Here is a 17,811-nt window from a genome sequence, read left to right on the forward strand (position 1 = left end):
TGTATCTAATATGATACACTTGGCTTTATAGGGTTAAGTTCGTTTCCAGCACTTGTAACAGCGTTGAGAAACTCTAGCTATGATTTCATGTCAGAAATCAGCTCTATCGACAGGAGCCGAGTGGTCACGGAGAGGGCCGGAAAGTCCCGAAGGCTGCCGAGGGAACTCTGGAAAACCGCGGAGATAGCCGAGGGAACGCTTGAGTTCTTCAAACTTATCTGAGCATGCGCGAAGTTGTATAATCATGAATATAAAAAAACTGAATAATTGACAGCGCTATTAATGCATCAATTCATTTCAAAAGTAAAGTACAATTATCTTAATTTTGCACTTAACACATTTACTCAAGTACTGTACTTAAGTTCGTTTCCAGCACTTGTAACAGCGTTGAGAAACTCGAGCTATGATTTCATGTCAGAAATCAGCTCTAGCGACAGGAGCCGAGTGGACACGGAGATGGCCGGAAAGTCACGAAGGCTGCCGAGGGAACTCTGGAAACCCGCGGAGATAGCCGAGGGAATGCTTGAGTTCTTCAAACTTATCTGAGCATGCGCGAAGTTGTATAATCATAAATATAAAAAAACGGAATAATTGACAGCTCTATGAATCCATCGATTCATTTAAAAGTAAAGAATAATTATCTTAAATTTGCACTTAAGTACAGTACTTGAGTAAATGTGTTAAGTTCGTTTCCAGCACTTGTAACAGCGTTGAGAAATCAGCTCTATCGACAGGAGCCGAGTGGACACGGAGATGGCCGGAAAGTCCCGAAGGCTGCCGAGGGAACTCTGGAAAACCGCGGAGATAGCCGAGGGAATGCTTGAGTTCTTCAAACTTATCTGAGCATGCGCGAAGTTGTATAATCATGAATATAAAAAAACGGAATAATTGACAGCGCTATTAATGCATCAATTCATTTCAAAAGTAAAGTACAATTATCTTAATTTTGCACTTAACACATTTACTCAAGTACTGTACTTAAGTTCGTTTCCAGCACTTGTAACAGCGTTGAGAAACTCAGCTATGATTTCTTGTCAGAAATCAGCTCTATCGACAGGAGCCGAGTGGACACGGAGAGGGCCGGAAAGTCCCGAAGGCTGCCGAGGGAACTCAGGAAAACCACGGAGATAGCCGAGGGAATGCTTGAGTTCTTCAAACTTATCTGAGCATGCGCGAAGTTGTATAATCATAAATATAAAAAAACGGAATAATTGACAGCGCTATTAATGCATCGATTCATTTAAAAGTAAAGAATAATTATCTTAATTTTGCACTTAAGGTCAGTACTTGAGTAAATGAGTTAAGTTCGTTTCCAGCACTTGTAACAGCGTTGAGAAATCAGCTCTATCGACAGGAGCCGAGTGGACACGGAGATGGCCGGAAAGTCACGAAGGCTGCCGAGGGAACTCTGGAAAACCACGGAGATAGCCGAGGAAACTTCTTCTTCTTCTTCTGTGGTGTTTATTGGCAGTTGGCATTCTTTTCGTTGCATGTACCGCCATCTGCTGGACTAAACTTCTTTCATACTTTTCTTCTCGTTTCCAGAGAATCAAAATATAACTTTTCTCAATATTGTCACCATATACAACAATAAACATATAGATATGAACTTAAAATAACGTTTATTTATTATTTATTAATTATATTATTTATGTTTATTTATTATTTATATTAATTACACATATAATGGTATGTATTTAACAGATATGGATTGTATGGTGCCATGATTTTTAAAATATTGTAAGATTTTTTTTGCAAATTGACTTGGAATAATAAGAATATTTGTCATGTCAAAATCAATGCATATTCATTTTTAAGAAAGGCATAATGTCATTGTAGCCAAACATCAGATTTAATATGCAATTTATATAAAATGTAATTTTCAGTTGTTCATTTTTCATTCTTTCCCATCATCATCATGGTGATATTTTATGTCCTTCCTTAGCTACATTTTTATCAGAATGCACTTATTTTTTTTACAAAAATGAATAAAAATGTCTTACTCATTCAGTAACTTTTGATCATACTTGTTCTCTCTTGACTAAATTAGATGTTTTCAGTAAATATCAGGCAAATAGTTGAGATTGTTTTAAAATTCATAATCATAAATATAAAAAACTGAATAATTGACAGAGATTCATTTCAATTCAAAAGTCTTTATTGGAATGAAGATTGAGAAAAATATTTCCAGAGAATCAAAATATAACTTTTCCCAATATTGTCATCATATACAACAACAATAATAATAATATAGATATGAACTTAAAATAACGTTTTTAAATATATGAATTACACATATAATAGTATGTATTTAACAGTTATGGGTTGTAGCAATGCATATTCATTTTTAAGAAAGACATAATGTCATTGTAGCCATAAAATATATATAATTATATAAAGTCAGTAATTGCCAAACATCAGATTTAATATGTAATTTATATATGTGTATATATATATATATATATATGTATTGGTTGTGGAATCTGGCCATATATATATAAACTGACATTTAATATAAAATTATATAAAATGTAATTTTCAGTTGTTCATTTTTCTCATCATGGTGATATTTTATGTCCATCCTTGGCTAATTTTCCATAAGAATGCACTTATATTTCTTACTTATTCAGTAACTTTTGACAGTAAATCATACTTGTTCTCTCTTGACTAAATTATATGTATAAAGCATTTTAATTTTCAGTAAATATCAGGCAAATAGTTGAGATTGTTTTGAATTTCATAGGCTGCATTGCTGTTTTTGTCCACATGGTGGCAGCAGAATCCTTCTTATTTCCTCCCACCATGCCACTCAGCACTCACACTGCCCCATTATCTTATATTTGGCCATGTTTCTTTTATCCCAGCCTGATATAATCGGTAATCTGTGAATTGGATTGTTCCTAACTGTGACACACTTTTTGTATCACCAAACCACATTGTGATTTTAATGAGAAACCACTAGGCTCCAGCCCTGTGTTACTTATTATGTACTATTTACAACCCTCGTGATTCACATTACATTTGCTTCTCCTTGCTTGTCGAATCTGGCCATAAAATGTACTCATTAACTCTGTCACTCGGCGTGTGAGGACTGGTGCTGGAGGAGTGAAATGGCTTCTAAGCTGTGGCAGCTGGTCAAAATCCTGCGGGGAAAATGAGACTTCAGACCAATTTATGACCATCATCTCTATGTGCGAGGTCATTTCGGAGGCCTCTTAATACACACACACACACGATCATACCCATCTTCACCTATTGAGTGATTGACTACACATCTGGTACTCACTGCTGCAACCAATCTGGTATCTTCTACCATAAAAAGAGTATCTTGTAAATCAAATTTGGCCATTTTCTTATTCAAAAGTGATAATGTAACCTTTTCATCATTAACCCTTTGATGCATAACATATTGACCCCTCTTCTGATGCACAACATGGGTCAAAATGACCCGCATTCATTCCCCAATTTATTTAATGCTGCTTTGTGTAGCATGCTAACATGCTAAGCTAACTACTTAGCCAAGAAGTTAGCTAAGTATTTAGCTTAGCAGGCTACTTTGCTAACTACTCAGCCAAGAAGTTAGCTAAGTATTTAGCTCAGCCGGCTACTTTGCTAAATACTTACCCAAGAAGTTAGCTAAGTAGTTAGCTTAGCAAGCTACTTAGCCAAGAAGTTAGCTAAGTAGTTAGCTTAGCACGCTACTTAGCTAAAAAAAAATGGATACGGGTCATTTTTGACCCATGTTGTGCATTAGAAGAGTAGTGAAACAAAAAGGGATTTTATTCAAAATTTAATAACGGAAAACATAAAATTAGGATGTATGATGATCAAAAACAAACTAATTGAGGAAAACCTGGAATACTGAATGATGAAAATAATTTATTGCAAAGATATAGAACATAAAAACTCTGTTGGGTCACTTTAGACCCATGTTGTGCATCAAAGGGTTAAAAACTTCATTACAAATGTAAATATTTGACACAATCAGCTGCTTATCAGTTCCTAAGTCCATGTCAATAGCTTGATTAGACATTGAATAATGTGCTCCAGCTAGGATAGCCTGAGCAAACCATAATTAACCTCTATTCTGGCATGAGTGGACAGGTTTTCATAGGTTATCACTGAGTGTCCACTTGGCTCTGCAAGCAGTGCCGGGCTTTGTATTGAAATAACCCAGAACAAAGTATTGGAACTACTTCAGCTAAATGACCTGCATTCAATCATTGAGGGGTGGTTAAGTCCAGCATTGTGTATTTGACGGAGTTTGCAGTTTAGTGTTTCATGCATTTGTGTAAAAATCATTTGGATGCATAGGAGTGGGCAGCGGGAATCAGAGGAAGTAGAAAAAAGGTCCATCCATCCATCCATTTTCCTCCGCTTATCTGGGGCCGGGTCGCGGGGACAGCAGTCTAAGCAGGGCAGAAAAAAAGGTATCAAATGAAATACTCTTTAGTTTAATGCTTCTGGTATCATAGTTGTTGTTTTTTACTGATTGTCAGCCCTACAAGCTTTGCAGATTAATTGCAGTGTTCTTGTTGTCCATATATTGTCAGTTTTTTATTGTTTTGAAAATATACACTGAAAAAATTGAAGTGACATTTACTTAAAAAAAGCTAGGCAAGTTTTTCCACACAGAAAGTGTTTGTAATCTTTACTCAGGCTGTTTCTAAGTAATATTTATTTAATAGAACCACTTATTTTTTTATGAAAATACACAAGTAAATTGCAGATTCACTGATGTCCCTTAATTACATTTTACGTTGAAATATCAACTAATTAAGCCAATGAACTGGTTTAGTGAATATTACTTACAAAACTGAGGACACATAATAACAAACAATCACTAAGTAATGTACAACATGAAAAACTGCTATTTTAAAGTTAAAGCACTGAATTCGTATTTCGTTGTAGAATTTATATAGATGATTGAAATAATAATTACAGGGCCAAAAAATCTCTTTTTTCCGTGTAGAAAATACTAGAAAAGAAAATTCTGACACATTCTCACTCCCAACAGATACACAACTTGGTCAGTGCGCCAGATTTTTGATGTCTTTTGCCAGTTTCTGCTCTTATGTGCAAAGTTTTAGTTACTTCCATGCATAGATTTTCAAAATAAACTTCCATCTTCACAGGAAATGGTTAGGTTTAAGTACGAAAACTACTGGTTAGGGTTCGGACAAAGGAACAGAACTGGAGTTTAAAACGTTACATTCATACTTGACATAGTTACCTAAATGACGTAGAAGTATGCATAGAGGTTAATGAGCAGTTTGATTAAAATAACTATGTTCTTTTCCTTACAGGGCACCAACATTAACCTCCTGAGTCAAAGTCAGGGGTATGTTTGACTCATCCGACTTAAACGGACCTTTTAGTTCTTTATACTGTACTCTTTATACCAATATTTTGATTAAAACATCATCTTTACCTAATCTTTTGACATCTTAAAGCATATATTCATATATCGCAAGCCAGAACCAGTGATTTGTTGTTTAGAAAATCATATTTTATGACCATACATTTATAAAAAAAAATGTCTCAAATGAATCGTACGTGGATCAGATCGCCCCAGCTCCAAATCTTGTATAAATACATTTTAATTTAGCTTCTCCCTGTCACTGAAACCCAAAGCCTTTCAAATTCACTGTTGCAAACACATGAACGCACAAACACAATCAGCCCATGCTTGCATTATTCACTCTTTTATCACATCACCATCACATTTTCTGTGTGCAAATCAACATGGCCAGCGTGCCTGGTGATTAAAGCAAATTTCTGATTCTGACTGCTAATGCCGGTGAGTTCTGGCACAGAATATCTGATTGCAAGGTCTACCGGAGCGCTCTGCAGCAAAAAACGACCCTGGCTGTAAATCGCTGCTGAAAACACCCACAAACAGCAGAGCAAAAATGATGCCACAGACGTCCAAAATGGTGTAGGAGGAGGAGGATAGGAGTTTAATCTTCAGAATATGAAGTAGAGACCTGACTCCAATCCATAGCCCTTTCCTTTCCCCTTAAACCCAGCTGTCAAAGCCCCGGGCTTAACACAAGCCTCCAAAACCCCATCGACAGCAAGCCCTATGACACTTTCTATTTCCACAATTTTCCTGTGCCTTTCTGTTTCCATCTCTTTCTGTTTCTCCTTTTTTCCCTTGCATGTGTGTGTGTTTTTTAATCACAAACCTATCAAAAGCATGATCACAAGTGGTGTTTGTAATAAGTGCACCTTGGCACCAGGCTCTGCAATATTCAGTGTATTAATGACATGCCCGATATATTCTGTCAACATCGCCGTGGAATTTTAAATTCAGTCCTCAATCAAACCGAGTGGAAATATCATACCTGTCACTCAAGCAAGGCATTATGGGAGATATGGGCTGATAGGCGTGTGCAGGAGGCCACCGTCCAGAGAGGCTGGTATGAATACAGAAGGGCAAAAAACATGCATTGCATTTGAATACCACTGACCTTATATGCATGCTTTTCATTGTAGGTTGAATTACCTGAATCGCATATGAACCAGTGCACCTGGTGGCTGACTGAGGTTGCCATGGTTACTGGGCCCCACAGTCTGTCTCCCTCTATCATACACACACACATATATATAAGCGTGGTTCTCAAAATCTGAAGATGTGAGTTTTGGAGATATCCAGTAAAATATTGTGTCGCTGAGGTGCAGTATCAAGCTGCGGCTGCGAGGCAGGAGAGTTATCTAACACAGTGAGATTGTGCTGACCCAGACCTCTTGCTAATCTAGGCTGTAGGCAACACCGTGTATTGGGCGATCTCAATCAATCCGTCAAGGTGTCAGCTCCTCCCTCCCTCCCTATCTCCCCCTCCTGCAAGGATTTTTCACCCACTACCCTCCCCCCTGCTTCTACCATCTGACCATCCTTTCTTTCTTTTTTAAAGGTTAGCTTAAGATTTTTTTCAAGGCTGGCTTAATAGAATATGTAAATGCCCATAAGGACACTGAAAGAGTTATTGGTCACTGTAATTATTCTCCCGCCGACAAAAATTCTCGATTCTAGTTCTGTGCAAAAAATCATTTTAAAGTTCAGTCAAATCAAATGTGAAGCTTTAGCGGTCTGAGATTGACAAATTCTAAGAGCATAACTTCAAAAGTTATTACATTTTATTCATGTATTTCTTTAAATATTCACTCAAGGGATGTCCATGTCCATGACGTTAACCATAGCTTTCTAAAGAGTCAAAATGAAGCTCAAAATCGGAGGCCATCTTTGCAGTGCCTTCGAATTTCTGGCTAATGCAAATAAAGAAAAACACACAAAAAACAAAAAACAAAAAAAGAAGCAAATATATCAATGGTCCAGGACCATGCCCTAAATTATGCATCCCAACCATATTTTCCAGGCTGTAAACACGTTTATTTCCGCTGTGAAGTTAGGAATTTTAACATGGTGGTCTATGAGGATTGACTCCCTTTGGAGCCAGCCTCAAGTGGCCAGTTGTGGAATTGCAGTTTTTGTCACTAGCTTCATTTTTCAGTCACCAATGTTGCAGCTTGGTTCAAATAATCATATATAACACAAGACGCATTTTTGAGACATTCTTGACAAGATCCACGAACAAATAGGTTGTGATTCACAAATGGCCCGCCCTCCTCAACAAGTGTTGTTGCATACAAATATTCCTTCCACAAACACAAATTTAGGATTTGTAACTTGTGTGTTGGTTTTTACAAATAAATGTGTATTTGTAAAAAAGGCTTAATAGAATAATTAAATGCCCATAAGGACATTGAAAGAGTTATTGGTCACTGTAAATATTCTCCCTCCGACAAAAATTCTTGATTCTAGTTCTGTACAAAAAAATCATTTTAAAGTTCAGCCAAATCAAATATGAAGCTTTAGCGGTCTGAGATTGACAAATTCTAAGAGCATAACTTCAAAAGTTATTACATTTTATTCATGTATTTCTATAAATATTCATTCAAGGGATGTCCATGTCCATGACGTTAACCATAGCTTTCTAAAGAGTCAAAATGAAGCTCAAAATCGGAGGCCATCTTTGCAGTGCCTCCGAACTTCTGGCTAATGCAAAAAAAGAAGCAAATATATCAATGGTCCAGGACCATGCCCTAAATTATGCATCCCAACCATATTTTCCAGGCTGTAAACACGTTTATTTCTGCTGTGAAGTTAGGAATTTTAACATGGTGGTCTATGAGGATTGACTCCCTTTGGAGCCAGCCTCAAGTGGCCAGTTGTGGAATTGCAGTTTTTGTCACTAGCTTCATTTTTCAGTCACCAATGTTGCAGCTTGGTTCAAATAATCATATATAACACAAGACGCATTTTTGAGACATTCTTGACAAGATCCACGAACAAATAGGTTGTGATTCACAAATGGCCCGCCCTCCTCAACAAGTGTTGTTGCATACAAATATTCCTTCCACAAACACAAATTTAGGATTTGTAACTTGTGTGTTGGTTTTTACAAGTAAATGTGTATTTGTAAAAAAGGCTTAATAGAATATTTAAATGCCCATAAGGACACTGAAAGAGTTATTGGTCACTGTAATTATTCTCCCTCCGACAAAAATTCTCAATTCTAGTTCTGTGCAAAAAATCATTTTAAAGTTCAGTCAAATCAAATGTGAAGCTTTAGCGGTCTGAGATTGACAAATTCTTAGAGCATAACTTCAAAAGTTATTACATTTTATTCATGTATTTCTTTAAATATTCATTCAAGGGATGTCCATGTCCATGACGTTAACCATAGCTTTCTAAAGAGTCAAAATGAAGCTCAAAATGAAGCTCAAAATCAGAGGCCATCTTTGCAGTGCCTCCGAACTTCTGGCTAATGCAAAAAAAGAAGCAAATATATCGATGGTTTCAGGACCATGCCCTAAATTATGCATCCCAACCATATTTGCCAGGCTGTAAACATGTTTATTTCTGCTGTGAAGTTAGGAATTTTAACATGGTGGTCTATGAGGATTGACTCCCTTTGGAGCCAGCCTCAAGTGGCCAGATGAGGAATTGCAGTTTTTGTCACTAGCTTCATTTTTCAGCCACCAATGTTGCAGCTTGGTTCAAATAATCACATATAGATATGTTGGTAGGAAAAGAAAACTGTCTAAAAGAAGTACACTTTGAAACAGTGGTGTAACCCGCTGGTTTCTCGACTACTGTTCTGATGTCTCAAGTTTGCCGTTTTGTTTAGTATATTTTAGTATAGCAAACACTGAGTTAAGTTACCAAAGCTAATGCTAGTGCTAGCTACCTAGCTTGGTTCGCGAGGTGCATCCATAATTAATGTTAGCTGTAATAATAATTGGGATTCTAATTTTGGCTGGCAATAAACAGGCTCAAAACTAAATGTACTTACGAAAATAAAAAGACAGTTTTGTTAAAAATGACTTTCCAGAGCTGAAAACACAGTGTGATAGGTTCAAAGTTCTAAGACGTAATCTACATCCAACACCCAAAAAGTTCACAGTTTTTTTTATACATGCACAGTGCCTTGGCTATGCGTCTTATCAATCACATGGTTGCCCCGCCCTAAAGCATACCCTGCATTTTCTTTAATTTACTCTAAATAGGGCCATCATTTAGAAATAGACTAAAAAGGAGTGATAAAGGCCATAAACTTATAAGGAGCATGTTTGTGAGAAGTAAGGGCATTTTCTCTTAGTCTTTTGCAGCCGGTGGAGTCGCCCCCTGCTGGCCATGAAAAAGAATGCAGTTTTAAGGCAGTTCTGCATTAGCTTCACTTTGCAGACTCCAAGATCGCCACTTGGGCCAGACAAAATAACAGAAATCACACATTCATTCATGCCTGACATTAGTTTAGTGCCACAGCAGCAGCTGGCTTCATAGAAATGACTCTTCTCAAATAAAAAGGGGAGTTGTAAGTAATTCCTGTTTGATATTGGCAGACACCCCGATTTGAGGAATTACCAGCAAACATAAAACTAACAGATACAAACAGAATCTTTCAGAAAACCCTTACCAACACGTCCAGCATTGCAGTGAAGGTTGCCAATTTCAGTTGTTCTTTTTAAGCACCATCTTGTTACTCTCACTTCAGTGTTTTCAGCGACTGCAGCATCTGTAATTTTCTTCTTTGACTGCCAGGAGTTTGAAGCCGGTCTCTGGTGTTTCTTAATCGGCCGTGTTTGGCTTTACGCAGTTAGACAGGCTCTACCCACTCTGCCGCGTTTGTCAAAGAAATTTGAGTTCCAGCTGAAAGAAAACCAGAAGTACAAGCTGATACTAGAATCTCTCCTTTAATTAGGGTTCTGCGAAGAGAGATAAATGCTTATTCAGGTATTCATGCTGGAGGTAAAACATGTAGTCCAAGTCTTGCAAGAAGTTCTACACCAATGATTTTTTAAAAATACTGTGTGATCTTGGGAAGTATCTCCTCAGTCTGGTTTACTTGTATGAACATCAGTTCAATGTCAAAACATTTGATGCAAGATATAAAGAAAAAACTTTAAGAACAGACGTGAATTTTTCATATTTTACCTTTTGATCTATGGCTTTTCCCAGGTTGTTTTTTTTTCCTTAAACGAAAATCGACATTCAATCCCCCCTGTTGCCTTTTTTCTTTTGGGGAGGCAGTAGGAGGGCGAGACAGACAAAAACACACACACGATGGGCTAGGTGCTAGAGAGTGTGTGTGTGTTTGTGTGTGTGGACTTTGCTGCAGTGCTCCTTCCCGTCATAACATGTCATTCTGGACACTATTACTCCCAGCGGAGGCAGACACTGCAGCTCACTGACAGAGCGTAAGGTCATCTGTCAAACAGCGAAGGAGTGTGTGTTTGTGTGTGTGTGTCCGTGCAGTACGGGAATGTGCCTGTATATCTCCTCTATCTCGGCTTGACTTGGCATGTGATTATATATGTGTTATCTCTTGTTTGGGTGTGTTTGCCAAGCTTGTTCCCGTTCACTTTTCTTATTCATAGCTTCTAAAATAAATGCTATAATTTGTGTGTAATCGTGAGCCAGGAGGCGCAGCTTATTACGACCCGTATTGATGTTTGTTGGAATGGGGGGGCCCTCTAGTGGCCATAGTAATTATGACAGGAGAAATGAAAGGAAGGAAGTTAAGTAACACATTATAAAGATAAAAAAAAGTCCAAAGTATGCAACTGCATCACGCTATATGCAGCGGTAGAAGAAGTATTTTTAGATCCTTTACTTCAGTACACAAAATTGATCCACTGCAAGTAAATGTCCTGCATTCAAAGTATGTGTTTGTCAAGTTGTTCTCGTTCACTTTTCTTATTCATAGCTTCTAAAAGAAATGCTATAATTTGTTTGTAATCGTGAGCCAGGAGGCGCAGCTTATTACGACCTGTATTGATGTTTGTTGGAATGGGGGGGCCCTCTAGTGGCCGTAGTAATTATGACAGGAGAAGTGAAAGGAAGGAAGTGAAGAGACACATTATAAAGAGCAAAAAAGTCTGCAAAGGGAAGAGGTCCCTTTTTTTTAAAGTGACATTATAGTACGCAATTGCATCACGCTATATGCAGCGGTGGAATAAGTATATTTGGATCCTTTACTGAAGTAAAAGTACTAATACCACACTGTGAAATTAAACCACTACAAGTAAAAGTCCTGCATTCAAAGGACAAAAGTATCAGTATGAAAATGTACTGAAAGTATCAAAAGTAAAAGTATTTCTTATACAGAATGGACCAACTCAAATTGTTATATATATTCCAGATATATTATTTTATTATTATTATTATTATTATTGATGCATTTATATAAGCAGCATTTTCATTTTTTTTTAAGGTACATTTTTTTTATGTTAAATCTCAACCTGAAAAGTTAATAGATGTAGTTGAGTAAAAAGTACAATATTTGCCTTAAAATGTAGTGGATTAGAAGTATCAAGTTACATAAATAATAATACCTCCAGTCAATTACTTGAGTAAATGTACTTAGTTACATTCCAACACTAGTACACACTACATACATACATCACAAACTACATACATCACATATTTACACACTGAAGTCGGTAATTTAACCGAAATCATGATATTTTTTTTCAAACCCCGGGACTTGATTAAAAAAAAAATCTAATTAATTAGAAGCTTTGTAATTAATTAATCAAAATTAATCGCATTTTAATCGCATATAAATATTTGACCTGAGAACAGTGAGAAGTAATTTTTTTCACATGGATTTTTAGTATACCATTGAATAATGACTGAATACATAAGCTTAAGCAACAAAAATAGTTTATTTTTGTTCAAGTCCAACAGACCAGTGCAATATTGCGATTAAAATGCGTCAGTTTTTTTAAACGCGTTAATTTTTGTGTAATTAATTCATCTTAATTAACGCGTTAAAGTCCAGGCCCTAATATATATATATGTATATGTATATTAGGGCCGGGACTCGATTAAAAAAAAAAATCTAATTAATTAGAGGCTTTGTAATTAATTAATCAAAATTAATCGCATTTTAATCGCATATAAATATTTGACCTGAGAACAGTAGGAAGCAATTTTTTTCACATGGATTTTTAGTATACCATTCAATAATGACTGAATACATAAGCTTAAGCAACAAAAATAGTTTATTTTTGTTCAAGTCCAACAGACCAGTGCAATTTTGCGATTAAAATGCGTCAGTTTTTTTAAACGCGTTAATTTTTGTGTAATTAATTCATCTTATTTAACGCGCTAAAGTCCCGGCCCTAATATATATATATATATATATATATATATAGAGCTGTCATTCACACAGACAGAACACCGTTACCCAACAATCCCTGCTCTCATCCCTCACCTCCTCTTGCTGCCGAGTTCAAAGGTTGCCATGGCTACCGGCGTCCCAGTGGGAGCACAATGCGCTCTGCCCCGGAGCCACAGAAGCAAGCGTACTTGGCAAGTGGGAAGGATACGGTGACCTTTGACCCGCCAAGGTCTTACCAGCAGACGAGAAGTGGGGGGTTAGAGAAACAGCTCGTGCCGGGTTGTAAATTCAACTGATCCTCGCTGCGGATTGGCGTGGGGTTGTGGGCGGAGTGGCCTTACGGCTTCTGAGAGCGGCGACTCGTGCCGGCTGCCTCCTGGATTTCAGAGGGGCCCTGGGCGAGCGAGATAGCCGCCCTCTAATCCTCCGAGTCTCTCTCACCTTGCCTCCTCCGTGTTTCCCAGATAGTGCATCTTTTGTGTCAGATCTTTGCAGCTGTCACCGCCGCCGCTTGTAAAGATGATGCCGGCTTTGTGTGATTGTGTGTGTGCATGTGTGTGAATCTGGGACAAAAAAAAATACACATAAAATAGTGAAAGATGTGAGAGGTGCCTTTACAAACCACCCCCACCCCCCAAAAAGAGACTAACGTACCCAAGTGCTGCACATATCATGTAAATTTGAAATATGTATTCAACACAAGCAGTGTCAGGGTATTTGAAATTCTCCAGTGAAGAAAGAAATGTTCTCTAAATGACTCGTTTAACAGAGATGATATATTTGCATAGAAGCTCACCTTTATTTAAAATCTGAATTGCTTTTGTCCATTCACTGGAGCTCTTTCAAACATGTTTTTTTTATTTTATTTCTTCAGAGTCCATCAAGTGATGAAGACTGTGTGATCAGCTCCTGAAAAAGTGTGTAAGTAGACCCAGTGTGAGATTATTTTGTGAAATTACAATTTTCAAGTAAAACGGAACTTTCGCGCTTAACGTGAGAATTTGAGTAATTTTAAAGTTTTGCTCAGGGACATTTGCTCATTTACACCTGCAGAGCTTTTTGGAGTTATCATGACATATCTGAAAAGTAACATGGGTGTTCAAAATGTAGTTTTTTACACATGCCCAATCAAGTCGTGCAATGTCACTTGCTGGAGGAGACTCAAATGGAGTTTTAAGGGCTTAGAGCAAGGGTCTCAAACTTGCGCCCCTCGTGACAATATTTTGTGGCCCCCACCTTGATATGAAAGTTTAATGTGAGTTTTATATGAATGGCACTTTACCGTGTTGTGTTTGGAAGGTCCCTTTAATTACTTTTTTTGATCATTTTGTGTCTTTTTTAAATAATTCTGTGTCTTTTTTTGGTAATGTTATGTCTTTTTTTAGTAATTTTGTGTCTTTTTTTGGTTCATTTTGTGTCTTTTTTTAATAATTTGATGTCTTTTTTGGTAATTCTGCGTCTTTTTTTGATGATTGTGTCTTGTTTAAGTAATTTAGTTTTTTCTGTCATTTTGTGTCTTTTTTGGTAATTATGTCTTTTTTGTAATTTAGTGTTTTTTTAGTCATTTTGTATCTTTTTTTGGTCATTTTGTGTCTTGATTGGTCATTTTGTGGTCATTTTCTATCCTTTTTTTAGTAATTCTATGGTTTTTTTTGTCATTTTGTGTCTTTTTTGTAACTTTGTGTCTTTTTTGGTCATTTTGTGTCTTTTTTTGGTCATTTTGTGTCTTTTTTTAGTAATTTTATGGGGTTTTTTGGTCATTTTGTGTCTTTTTTTTTTTTGTAATTTTGTCTCTTTTTTTGGTCATTTTGATACTGCCTCCAGTGGCCCCCAGGTAATTTGAGTTTGAGACCCCTGGCTTAGAGCATTAAAATAGATCTATAAAATGTCCAGTCTCATGCTTAATTGGCCCAAAATACCACATTAAGACACCAAGACTATGAGAAACACCAGAGAGAATCCAAATATGGACAAACATCTCTCAGCTTTACGGTCATACCCAATCTATGCAATTCCAAGACTGTTTAGGGACCCCGGTATGCAGAAATATTAAAATACACCATTATAGAGTATCCAATAATAACCTTCAATTTTGAATGCATGAGAGAACTGCAGGGTTTTTGCCACAAACTGCATAAAGTGGGCATGTCTGTCACCCATACAACCCAATTTTATTTAGATTTCGTGAGGTCAGGTCAATAATGGCTGAAATAAATGGATTCCCCGAATTTAAAGACTTGATTCTATACAATATAACATTTCCTGCAGTCTCTTTATAACATAAGAAGAAGAAAATGTTTAACTTTAAAGTTTTTGCCCTCTTGACTGCAGAAAATTTGACTTTCTAATCATGTAGCGTGCATTTTTAATGCTCAAACTTGACACAGAGCTCAAATCTTTCGCGAGTCAGAAGATGCAAAAATATTTGGGCAGAGAAAGAGCAGCCTGTGTGTGTGTGTGTGTGTGTGTGTGTGTGTTCTTGTACTTCCTACATAGCGAGGACCAGAACACAAATTTAACCAACAGAGTGAGGACATTTTTGCAAAGTGAGGACATTACCGGTCCTCACAGGCTTTTTTTGAGATTTCAGACTTTGTTTACCCTTTGTTTGGGTTAAAGGTTACATGATAATGATCATTAACTGGAACTGTATTGTGTGGTTACAAAACTAACTAAAATTATAGTGAAAATGTCTTTCGTTTTCGTCTCTTTTCGTTCATACATAATGAAGATGGATCAGACAAAGGAAATAAAGGCAAAATTTACTGTGACCTCTTTTAATCTCCCACCCAACAAATACCCCATTACAAAAAACTACAACTAATAAAAACTAAACTAAAACTAAAGCATTTAAAAAAAATAAATACTAAACTAAAACTAGCAAACTCATTAAAACTAACTGAATTTGAAAAGAAAAATTCACAACAAAATTACAACTGATGAAAAATCCAAAACTATTATAACCTTGCAAGGGAATTCACTGTTACAATGAGGGTCCTCACAAAGATAGAAGTACAAGAATTTCGCGAGTCAGAAGATGCAGAAATATTTGGGCAGAGAAAGAGCAGCCTGTGTGTGTGTGTCTGTGTGTTTGTCCTTCCGACATAGTGAGGACCGGGACACGTTTTTAACCAACAGAGTGAGGACATTTTTGCAAAGTGAGGACATTTCCAGTCCTCGCTTTGCAAAATTTACCATGACCTCTTTTAATCTCCCACCCAACAAATACCCCATTACAAAAAAAATAAAACTAATAAAAACTAAACTAAAACGAAAGCATTTCAAAAAATAAATACTAAACTAAAACTAGCAAACTCACTCTAAAAACTAGTTAAAACTAACTAAAATTAAAACTAAAACTGATGAAAAATCCAAAACTATTACAACCTTGCAAGGGAATTCACTATTACAATGAGGGTCCTCACAAAGATAGAAGTACAAGAATTACGCAAGTCAGAAGATGCAGAAATATTTGGGCAGAGAAAGAGCCTGTGTGTGTGTGTTCACATTTTTAACCAACATTGTGAGGACATTTTTGCAAAGTGAGGACATTTTGGCCGGTCCTCACTTCTTTAAAGGCTTTTTTGAGATTTTTATATGAATGGAACTTTACCTTGTTGTGTGGAAGGTCCCTTTTATTACTTTTTTTTGGTCATTTTGTGTCTTATTTTAATAATTTTGTTTCTTTTTTGGTAATTCTGTCTTTTTTTTGATGATTGTGTCTTTTTTAAGTAATTTAGTTTTTTTTCTGTCATTTTGTGTCTTTTTTGTCATTTTGTGTCTTTTTTGGTAATTCTGTGTCTTTCTTGGTAATTTTGTGTCTTTTTTTAATAATTTTGTGGTCTTTTAAAATAATTTTGTGTCTTTTTTTGGTAATTCTGTGTCTCTTTTTTTTAGTAATTTTGTGGGTTTTTTTTTGTAATTTAGTGTTTTTTCAGTCATTTTGTGTCTTTTTTTTGTAATTTTGTGGTTTTTTTGGTCATTTTTTGTCTTTTTTTGGTCATTTTTGTCTCCTTTTTTGGTCATTTTGACTCCTTTTTTCAGACTTTGTTTTAAGGGTTAAAGGTTACATGATAATGATAACTAACTGAAACTGTATTTTGTGGTTACAAAACTAACTAAAATTATAGTGAAAATGTCTTTCATTTCGTTTAAGATAGAAGTACAAGAATTTCGCGAGTCAGAAGATGCAGAAATATTTGCCTGTGTGTGTGTGTGTGTGTGTGTGTGTGTGTGTGTGTGTGTGTATGCATGGGGGAATAGAAGGGGACAGTCAGGAGAAGGGTTATTTACTGCGCGGCCCAGGCGACCTGTCCGTCCTCACGTCCAGCCCCAGCAGATTAAGATGCAGCCGCTGGCGGCTGCCAGAGCCGGCTGAGATTGATGGGGAACACGGGGGCCACAGAGGCCCTGCAGAATCCTGAACAGAGCCTGTGGGTACCAACCAGCCATGCTGCTAGCAGACAGCAGCTCCTCTCTCCTTCCCGCCTCTCTCTCTCTCTCTCTCTTGTCACCCCTTTTTTCCTATCTTTTTTTCCCCGACTTTTCTTTATCGCTCTGTTGCTCTTTCTGGCAATTTTTTTCTCTCTCTGTCACTCTGCCGCTTTCTGCATCCCTGTTTTTCTGTCTCTCTGTCACTCTATCGCCCCACTGTGCCCCCCACCAAGTCTCGCAGCCCCCCCCCCCCCCCCGAAGACGCTGTCTCAGCAGCTTTAGCAGATTTGGATGTCATGGAACTGCAGGTGTGTCAGCATCGTATGTGTGTGTGTGTACGGGGCAAAAGTGAGGAGGAATATGCTCTCAATAAATAATTCTCTGGTTAAGACGGGTAGCAGGGAAGTTAGCTGTGAGATGGATGCCTGTGTGAGTGTGTGTGTGTGTGTGTGTGTTTATGAGTGCTAACATGGATCAATTGCAGCTTCTAAGCTGTCTGCACAGCTGAAGAATTTTAGCTGAAGGGAAAAAATAGCAATTATCTCAGTGTGTCAACATCTGCATGTGTGTTTATGCCCGCTACTTGTTTCAAAATAATTCTGATGTTGCAGTGATGGAAGAGGGAAAACACGAGGATGGAAGATGGATGTGTGTGTGCGCAGACGGAGTGTGTGTATGCTGAACA

The sequence above is a fragment of the Centropristis striata genome, chromosome 24, assembly GCF_030273125.1.
Source record: "Centropristis striata isolate RG_2023a ecotype Rhode Island chromosome 24, C.striata_1.0, whole genome shotgun sequence".
Lineage (NCBI taxonomy): Eukaryota > Metazoa > Chordata > Actinopteri > Perciformes > Serranidae > Centropristis > Centropristis striata.